Source organism: Caretta caretta, chromosome 19 (assembly GCF_965140235.1).
Source record: "Caretta caretta isolate rCarCar2 chromosome 19, rCarCar1.hap1, whole genome shotgun sequence".
Lineage (NCBI taxonomy): Eukaryota > Metazoa > Chordata > Testudines > Cheloniidae > Caretta > Caretta caretta.
The window spans coordinates 4,402,230-4,412,304 of NC_134224.1; the positions used below are offsets into that span (position 1 = coordinate 4,402,230).

Here is a 10,075-nt window from a genome sequence, read left to right on the forward strand (position 1 = left end):
GAGAACTCTCCTCCTTCCCCAGAGATCAACTTCTATAAACTCACACCCCAAGCAGCCACCATGCCCAGGCTTCTGGCTGAGTGAAGCATTCCCTAGCATACCCCAAATCTGTGCTTCTCCTACCCCTCACCCCCCAATCATCCTACTCCCGCTACTACTCCCTGTTACTAGACTTTAATCCCTTCCTGCCTATTGCTTCACTGCCTCTCCAGCAAACTGTTCTCTTCTTTACCACAGGCATTTGACCCAGACATGCTAGTTGCTTCCAGAACATTTGAGCCTGCAAACCTCTCTGTTTTCACAGAGAAATACCGCTCTACTCTCCCAGGTTTGGAGCAGCCTTAGCATCTAATGGGAGGCAGTTTACAGGGCTGGTTGAAGCTCTAAAAAGAAGCAGACATGCTCTTTTCCATTTCTCCTTTGCGATCCCCTGACACTCAGGAGAAACAGCAGTGGGACATGGAACACATGGTCTGTGGGTAGCTGGTCCCAGCCCAGCAATGGGCAGAAATTGTTACCATCCCATGGCTGGCTCTTCAAACGCTGGCATGAAATGAGTGCTCAGATCTGGGCTGTCTTGGCAGAGGAGCCAGGGAATGAGTTGACCTGCCCAACCCTAGGGTTCAAGGATGGGGCACTGGAGAGGTGCCTTTACCCTGCCATTGCCCAGGCACGGCTCGCACCATGTATCTCACCAGCTAACATCCCACCCCTGCCTCCAGAGGGACCATCTCCCCACCAGCAGGGAACCACTGCTACTGGGCAATAGGTGTGTGAAGCTGAATGTAGGGCATGGATCCAGGAATACATAAGGTAGCATGAAACAAAACAGGGAGCTCTCAATGCACCATCCCAGGAGAAGGGGGAAGCTTTAGGGGGGCTGCTTACTAGGGTGACCATATTTACCCAAAGGAAAAACAGGACACCATGCAAGGCTGACCCTAAGTGCCCTGCCTTCTGCCTCCTCCCTGCAGGGAGTTGGCCCGAGACCCCTTGCCACCCAATCGCACAGCGTTGGTCCAGCCCAAGCCGCTTTCCTGAGCCCTCCCTCCCTTCCACTCAGGGCTAGTTGCCACTCTCCTGCCTCCACTCCATACGTTTCTCAGTGCCCCGCGGGGTTCAACACCCCACTTTTTTGGCAAACCCAATGGTGAGTTGGCAAGAGCAGACAGGACAAATATTGAGTTTTGCCAAAAATGTGGGGCTGGCCGGGACAGGGCTTAAAAAAGGGAACTGTCCTGGCCAAAACAGGACAGATATTCACCCTACTGCTTACCCAAGCCAGGGAGGTGGAGCCCCTCACACTTTTAGTAGAGGGGGATGCATACTCCTCGCAGTGCGCCCTCCCCCCGGCAATATCCTGAGAGCACCTGATTCAGCTGTGTGCAGGAGTGGAAGGCAGAGTCATGAGCCACACCAGGGGACCTGCCATTGCATTATGCATCTGTTCTTCAGCGCAGGATTGGATGCTGGCGTAGATTGGTTCCCCTGACAACTCGCGCTCGAGCTTGGTGAGTTTAACCCCTGTCCCTGCTCAGCAGAGGGTTACAAATGCTTCTCCCCTCGCTCCTAATTCTCTGTTTCCCAATCCGTTCATTTGTGTAGTGCAAGGGAGGACATGAGGGGACAGGGAGGGATTTGTTTCATGAGGCATCACTGAACCATGGGGACTTTCATTTATTCTGCAATCAAGAAACACTCTACACATCAGGTGACACACAAGGCCCCATAAAGATTCCCAGAGTCAACAAAAGGCAAAGCCATTGAATTCCACACTAATATAAAGACCAAAGACTTTTCAGAGGGAACAATGAGGCACATTTATGCTTATCTTGATCATCTGGATGAAATGCTGCAACTCTGCAGCCTAGGTGCCACTAATCAGTTAATTTCACAAAGTCTTGATGATGTACTAGAACGATTTAGATGTTCTAATTACTCTGGTGAATACAGGGGTGCGGCAGAAGATGCTCAAAATATCCAAGCAGCTATTAAGGAAACACTAACAAGGACAGAGAGCTTCTGCAAGCTCTTTATAAGAACGCAGGGCAGATGAAATACAGCTGGGTGACTCCTTTATTACCCAGTCTGAACAGGCTTTGGGGCCTCCAGCCTGGGAGAGGTTTATATTCAGCAACCCAAGAAGGGGGAGTGAAGTGGGATGGATTGAACAGGATCCAACATGAAATTCAGCCACATCTTAAAGCAAACCTGCTGTTAATAGTGTTATGGTAGCACCTGTGGCTCAGAGCTTAGATCAGGGCCCCGTCATGCTAAGTATTCGACATACGAATGTCAAGAGACAATCCTCATCCCACAGAGCTTACAGTCCAATTAGATGGTGGGTGGGAAGGGACACAGGTGAAGCAAAGAGCCCAAGGTCAAGCAGCAGATATGTGGCTGAACCAGTGATGGAACCCAGGTCTCCTGCTTCCCAGTCCAGCGCCTGAGCCACCAGACACCCCTTTCCTCCCCATCTTTAGGAATATTTCATCAGCCATTAAAGGAAACAGGATAAAATTTTGGTTTCCGGGGCTGGCAGCCCTGCTGAGGTAACTTTTGACAAATTCAACGGGTCAGACAGCTGCTCTGTTCTCTGAGAGGACATCATTGGTATTTCACCAGGCCTTTATTCAGAGTTTGACTAAGAAGCTACTGCCCGGAGAGCATTAATTACACTCAGACCTAGCTGCTCCAGCTTTCTGGACGCGGCAGAAGTTGTGGTGGGGTTCTGGGAAGCAATGGTGACTGCGAGCCTAGCGGACTGGCTTGGTGTGCGTGAGTGAGAGGGCATTTAATACATTCGGTGCTTGGGGAAAAGGAAGTCTCTGTAATACCACGGCCTTACAGAGAACGCTCACCTTCAGTCTCTGCAATGGCACGCGTCTGGCTCCTTTCACTTCCCCCGGACAGCATCTGCAGTACACCTGCACCAGAGCCAGAAGGAGTAGACGCCAGCTCAAGGAGACATACCCCCACTAGCTCTGACCAAACCAAAGAAGTATAGACACGCAGCCCTGGCAGCGTGAGTGGCAAGAAGAGCTAACTGCCCCGGGTACAAACCCACCCAGCACCCCCTGCGTATGGGCTCGCAGTGGGAAGCCCCATGCAGACACTCATTGCTGCCCATGATGCTGGGGCTACATTACTATTTTTAGAACTCAAGCTCAATTACAGCTCACACGAGTTGGTCTGCGTGGGCTGGGAATCACCCCCCCGTGTAGACACAGCCTCAGTAGCTGGAAAGCCTCTTCCCAAACGAGGCATTGTGCAGCAAGGTTTCTGCTCACTCTCCCTTACTGGACCATCTCCTGCTCACCCCCCTCCTTCCAACTTTGTGTCACGGCCACCATCTTGCCTAACACCCTGGACCTCCAGAGCTAAATGCATGATTGGTTACCGCTTGAGCTGAAGAGGCCTGGCTCCCCAGCAACAGACTCATGCCCTCGGTGGATGGGGCAGAGCAGGGGACCTCTAACACGCAATCACCAGTGGGTTGCACCTGCACTTTTGATTTGCCCTGTATTCTCTTCATCCCAGTTCCACACACACACTGCTGGAAAGGCAGGCAGCCAATGTGGTTAGGACAGTGCACCCGAGGCCCGCTCCCTTCATCCACCATAAATCCACATCACATTCTTCCAAGGCTGCGTCACAAGCTTTATCAAACTCTACCCCACTAGTGTTTGGTTCTGGGTCAGTCCTGGTGCTCCTTCACTGGAGACAACGTCCGTGCCCTTCGGATGTTTACTCTCTGCTCCCATGCGGCTGCTCGTGGCCTACTTACTGCTTCCCAGTGGCCCGGAGAGTGAGAAAAAGAACAACTGCATCCCCACAGCAATGTCATTAAGCACCAGGTGGAAGCATTCACTTGCCTGTTCAGAGCTTCACTCCAGATGGAATTTCTGATTTAATCAAAACCTTTTTCTTCCAACCAGCCTGAAACCCACTTAGAGACTTGATGGAAGGCTAAAAAACCACTAATAGGATACAGATTCCTCACCCCGGCCCTTCCTCAAGTCTGTCAGTAGCAAGACCCTTTCAAATGAATACACTATGAAGGACTAAAGCCTGTGAAAATGAATAGGAACTCTGGCCCCGGCTAGTGGAATGCAGTGATTACCAGCCCTGTCAGAAGAATAAGCGCCTGCTAAATGGTTGTCTCTGCTGGGATCTTAGGACAAAGCATCCCCGCTAGGGTGCCTGAGGAAGAGAGAGCCTGTTAATGGAGCAGCATGTGAGGAGGCCACAGGGTGTCAGCATGGGGTGCTGATCTCTACAGCTGCTTCTTTGAAAGGTTTCACAGCAGAGGGGTGTGTGCAGGAAGTATGGCCTAGGGACCAGGGCAGTGGACTGAGAGCTGGGAGACCCGAGTTGTACTCCTTGCTCCACTCCTGGCCTTAAGCAAGTGCTTTGTCTGTATGTGCCTAGACAGAGACAGTCCCTGCACTAAAAAGCTGGTCAGCATAGACCAAGGAATTACTACAAACGGTGACTGAGGTGCAAAGCGGCGAAGCAATTTTCCCAGAGTCACACAAGGAATCTGTGGCAGAGCTGGGAAGCAAATCCATATCTCCTGAGCTCCAGCCCTGTGCTGCATGTACATCCTGCCTCTCTGGTAGGTGTTGGGAAGGCATGAAGTAACTGGTATAGCAATGATACGTGCAGGTAAGTGCACAGCCAAGTATGTGATATGGCAAAGGCAGGCAAAAATATTACTGCTATGCATGGATGGATACAGGTGAGGGATTAGTTCCATGTCAGTTTCAAGCCTGAGCCTTCAAAGATTCAACCATCTCTAACCAGAAACGCCATCACTGCAAATAGAGACGTCAAAGTTTGCTCAGAAGCCCCTAAAGAACTTTCCTTCTGGATATCACTCTTCAAATGTATCCTTCCCAAGTCCAGCTCCAATTCCAATTAGAAAAAGAAAGCTCCTCTGAAATTATATGGCCCATTGACCATACTCTTATATCCACATAAAGAAAACCTGTCCCATTGCTCAGCTGTTCCTCTCATAATCTCACTAAAGCTGGGCCATTCGATCTGTCAGATAGTTTTAGACAAGTTGCACAATGGTGCTTTACATTCAGGACCCAAGAAACATAATTATAGCTCTGTAGGACAAGGAGGAGGGGGAAAGAGAGAAAAAAAAAACGAGAAGAGGAAGGCTCTTGAACACAATGAGAAGGGATTTTCCCCATGTGGAGTCACGCGGAACGAGGTGAGGTAATGGGAGAAGACAGGGGAACACAGAGCAGGTGGTTAAATGTAATTAGAGTGTGGTACATTCTCAAAGACCATGGGCATGAAATACAGTTGAACACCGCCTTGCCAGGGGAGAATGTGTTCATCTCTTTGGCCCCTTTTGACTGGATCTGCTCGCTTCCTGCACTATTATTTGTGTGGAAGTGGCGCCGAGCAACCCAAATCCTGGACCAAGCCCCCTTGATGCTAGGCATTGTATGAATGGAATGAGAAGACTCTTCCTGCCCCCTGGAGCACACATCCGGTGGGTTTATTCACTTCATGGGTTTTCAGGGAGGAAAATAGGCTACCACCTTGTGGGAGAAAGAGGGGGTATAGTCTTATTTATGTTGGGCAGGAGTGATATGAGGGAAAAAAAAAGCACAAAAGTTTAACAATCCCAGGAAGCTGCACTGTTATTAATATTTATTACACAAAGTTCCACTATATTACTGCAATTATTAACATCACATAAAACCATAGCATTAAGTATTAAAATCACTATAACACTGCATTACTATTAACATGACCATTAATATATTAATATTACTTGTTTTATTACTTATGATTTCCTGCATTTTTTTCACAAAAATAAATATTTGGGGAGAGTTATTGCCTAGAGCAAACCACAGTTATTTAATATTTCTATTAATGTAACACAGAGGAACCCCAATCAGAGATCAGGACTCTACTGTGCTCAGCATTGAGTTTCCCCCACAAATCAAGCACACAATCAAGGTGAAGCAGGACACAACAAGCCGATGAAACAAACAAATGGAACAGGGGGTGAAGGGACAGATTAGAGCACCCAGCAGTGACCGCAAATCTCGATTCTCTTTGGTCACATCTATACCTGGAGATTGTTGGAAGAAGTGGTAGCCACAATAGGAAATGTTATGCAGCTTCTGTGTGGGGTAGTTTCAGTGGGAGCACCAAATTCAGCAAGGTGCCACAGGTATTTTAAACGCTGTGCCATGCAGATCTGCTCTCACCATTGCAAGTCCTTGTGTGTGGTCACTATGGCAGATGCGGCAATTTCCTGGGCAAACCTTCCTGAATTGAGTGCAAGTCTCTTAGGAGTTTGTTGTATTCAAAATGTGAGCGTTTATGTATTATTGTGGGATTGTATGTGGGGGGAGACATGGCCAGTGTCAACCTTGGGAAGCCTTTGGGCTTCAAAAGGACTATTTTAAACAATATGCCAGACAAAGTTAAGGGATTCCTAGGAAATACTTGGGGGGAGGAGAATTACCACCTCTGGTTAAGGAAAGACCCAACCTTTGCTCGGAAGCGAGGACCATTGTCTGGCTGATTACCTCTGCAGATCAGAGACCCAGACTGTATAAGGGAGTGACTCTCAAATTCATGGGGATGCTGGTTCTGAGCAAAAGGCAATTATGAACTGGTAATCCCAGAAAAAGCCCTTGCTGGGGTCTGAAGCAGTGATCCCTGCCAGAGCCCTTGCTGGAGTTGGGGTGATCTCTGATAAGCTTATTAGTATGCGTGTGGGTTCTTCGGACTTGTTTTCTCTGGAATATTTTCACATTAAGAATAGTCCCTTATAACTGTGGGCAATTACATGGAGGAGAAGTAAAGCAGGCCAACTTAGGCAGTCTGATTTGCTGGGGAACTCAGAATAGGCAGGGAACTGTGCAGTCTGGAGAGGAGGGAGAGAGATGTGAGTCTCTACTCATGATAGGTGATGGCTGGGGAGCTTGAAGCCTAAGAATAGGTGCCCTTGGTGAAACCTAGCCAAGGCCTACAGTGGCAGTTGCCCTGAACTGTGACAAGCCCAGCAGGGGCTGGTGGGAGTTTTGCCATTGCAAGGCTCAAGAGTAGAATTTAAACATGGTCAATTCAGTGCTGGAAGGGGAAGTTGCTTCGGGAAGTGGTGCTCTAATCCAGCAGCCCAAGACACCTCGCCTGCCTTCCAGCCCCACCGGGATGGCTTCATGGATGATTCCAAACACAAGCCCAAACTTCACTACTGCTCTTTGGGAAGTTGTGACTATTCACCCACGTAGCTTATTCCCCTCTTGGGCCAGCCGCTGTCTCCCCTCCCAGTGAGAGGGTGTAATCAGGAGATTGTGACTGTCCATTTCACCTTCAGCATGGTAATCAAGACTCAGGAAACAGGAGACAGCAGTACAGAGTCCCAGCCTGTAAGTTCCCTGAGGACAGCATCATAAATCCTGGCACTCTACAAGTTGTATTCTGCTGGGCTTTGTCCCAGATCACAATAATGCTTCACACGGCGTCTCTCCTGGTTTGGCAGGAAAACAGGAAAGAAAAGGGCAGGTGTGGTTCCATGTGTTTGGGTGGGAGAAGAGTCGGCGTGACAGAGCGTAAATGAGCCGGTGCTGGGCTGGCCATGCAGCTTGAGACCGTGCAGCGAGCAACGTCAGACGTGATTGGGTTTAAAGCTACTTAAAGACGAATTAGATCCTGTGGATGGTGCCAGAATTCATCACCTCAGGCTGGCCCAGAAATAGAGCTCCTGGATCGAACCACACAGGGAGAGCAGGCACGAAATAGAAATGGAAGATTGCCAGACCCACAAGGAGGCCCTTTCGCAGCTAGGCCCTTTCCATAGTACTGTTCCTTCAGCTTACTTGTAGAGCACCCTTCACCCAAGAACCTCAAATGCTGGCTAAACCCCAACACCCCAGGGCAGGAGGTCAGTACCAGTACCTCCATTTTACAGAGCAGTAAGACACGCCACAGAAAGGCAAAGAGACTTGCCAAAGGACACAGAATCAGTAGCAGAGCTGGGAATAAAAACTCACGAGTCTTGACTCCCAGTCCCTTGCTCTAACAAGCAGACCAGAGACTTTCCCAGGAGCCTGAGTCCCACTGACTTTCGGTGATTTCAATGGGAGTTAGGAGCCTAAGGAGCAGAACCTCAAAGGTATTTAGGAGCCAAAGCACCCTTGATTTTCAATGAGACTGACATTCCTAAATCACTTCTGAAAGTTTTACCCTTAATCTTTTGGTGCCTCTGTTCCCCCCCCATCTCTAAAGTACGTCTGAGAACATCCCCTTCAGGGCAGGGACCACCTCTCACTCTATCTGTACAATGGGACCCTGATCTCACTTGATGCCTCTAGGGGCTACCAAAACAAACATATTATTATATCTGCACTGAACAGACATCCAGCTTTCCAGGGCACGGAATCTACGAGCTCTGGGTTTGATGTGACCTACAGCACTTCAACAAACACTAGTAATCAACAGCTAGGATTGTGATTTCTCCGGCAGCGGAAAGTGACTCCTCCATTACTTACCAGTGTAGCCCGTAGTGCATGGGGGCCTTGACTCCTGGGCACCTCCTTCCTAGAATGAATTAGAACTCGCAGGATTACCAGCCCTCACTACTCCATAGCAAGTCATATGGGATGTGGTTCTTTTCTTAAAGCCCCAGCTCCCGGAGTAAAGGGATTATGTGAAAAATCTCAGTTGATTTCATTTCATTTTTAAGTGTGTAGCCCTTCTGGTTGTGGGGAAGGGCTGGAAAACATGGCTCAAAAGGCTCAAAATCTTTTTTGGGGGGGAGAGGGGGACGGGGGGCAGAAGAGGCGGCAGGACCTAACTCATGATTATCACAAATCTCAAGTGCTTGATACTGTAAGGTGGCCTAGTGGTTAGAGAAGTAGACTGGGTTTTAGGACCATTGAGTTCTATTCCTGCCTCTGGTACTGGGTGACTGTGGGCAAGTCACTTCCTGTCTGTCCCTCACTTTCCAGATCTGTACATACAGGGATAATGATGCTGACCTCCTTTGTAAAGTGCTTTGAGATCTACGGAAGAGAAGGGCTAGGTAGCTCCAGGATTGGCATGGATGACTGCACAGAACAGAAGAGGCTGGACAAAGGAGAGGGTCCCAGGTCTGCAAGGAAATACTGCATTCTCTATACTGATTTACCTCTCGTCTCAGATGAGTAATAGGAATAAAAAGTCTTCCACTCTCCCCTCGTCTCCTGCTGTTCAAACACCTCCCTTCAGGAGTAGATAAATACATAATAGAAGAACTTTAATTTCCTTCGTGATCGGGGCAGGTATTTGGGTCTTGATATATTAGCGTTTGATGCTCTGGATAACTGTAGACTTCTGAGGGCCAGAAAGACGACATTAATGCATATGCGTGTCCACTTCTGGGTTTAATAAAAGCACCGGTGCTTTTAATCTTCTTTCAGCTCTGCCTCCTATTGAATTTCAATACGCTGGTGAGACAGTGAACCAGCTATACCACCAGCAGCTTCTCATTCAGAACTCCTTGGCTAGCAAGTCCAATGGATGGGGGAGATGGAGCGCAGCCCTGATGCATTAGTTGTCTGCCACCCACGCATAGAATCTATTCTCACAACAATGAGGATAAGCAAAATATTCGAGAGTGGCTAAGTGCCTTCGGAGCCTGAGGATCCTAGGTCACTTAGGTGCTTCTGAAATTTCTGCCCTACTCGAAAGGCTAATAATATCTTCTCCCGCATCAAAGAAGAAGGTGACATGCCCTGCACCAGCGTGAGGGGGACTGGAGAAAGAAGGTCAGGTTTCAGGAGACCCCAGGAGTCCCAGAATGCAAGCTACAGGCCAGGCTGCTCCCAAACATCAGTCTCTTGGCAACACTGGTTTCTATGCATGCTTGTTGAAGATCTTTACCCCACGGCCCTGCCTGCTGCATCACTTTGTGCTAATGAAACACTGGAATGAGTAGAATTTTGTAAGGTTGCATTAGCCCGATGATGACCTTATGCAAGTGTCGTGATGGAACTGAGATTGTCAAGCAGCCAGAGAGAACTGAAATACTAGTAGAATTACAGGAACAGCTGGT

At 48.8% G+C, this 10,075-nt stretch overlaps 1 protein-coding gene across 1 annotated transcript in view; it reads right to left on the minus strand.

The window, feature by feature from the left end:
- LOC125624689 (gap junction beta-5 protein) overlaps positions 1–10,075 on the minus strand; it is a 143,489-nt gene that overhangs the window by 130,981 nt on the left and 2,433 nt on the right. The gene's annotated exons all lie outside the window — the stretch shown is intronic.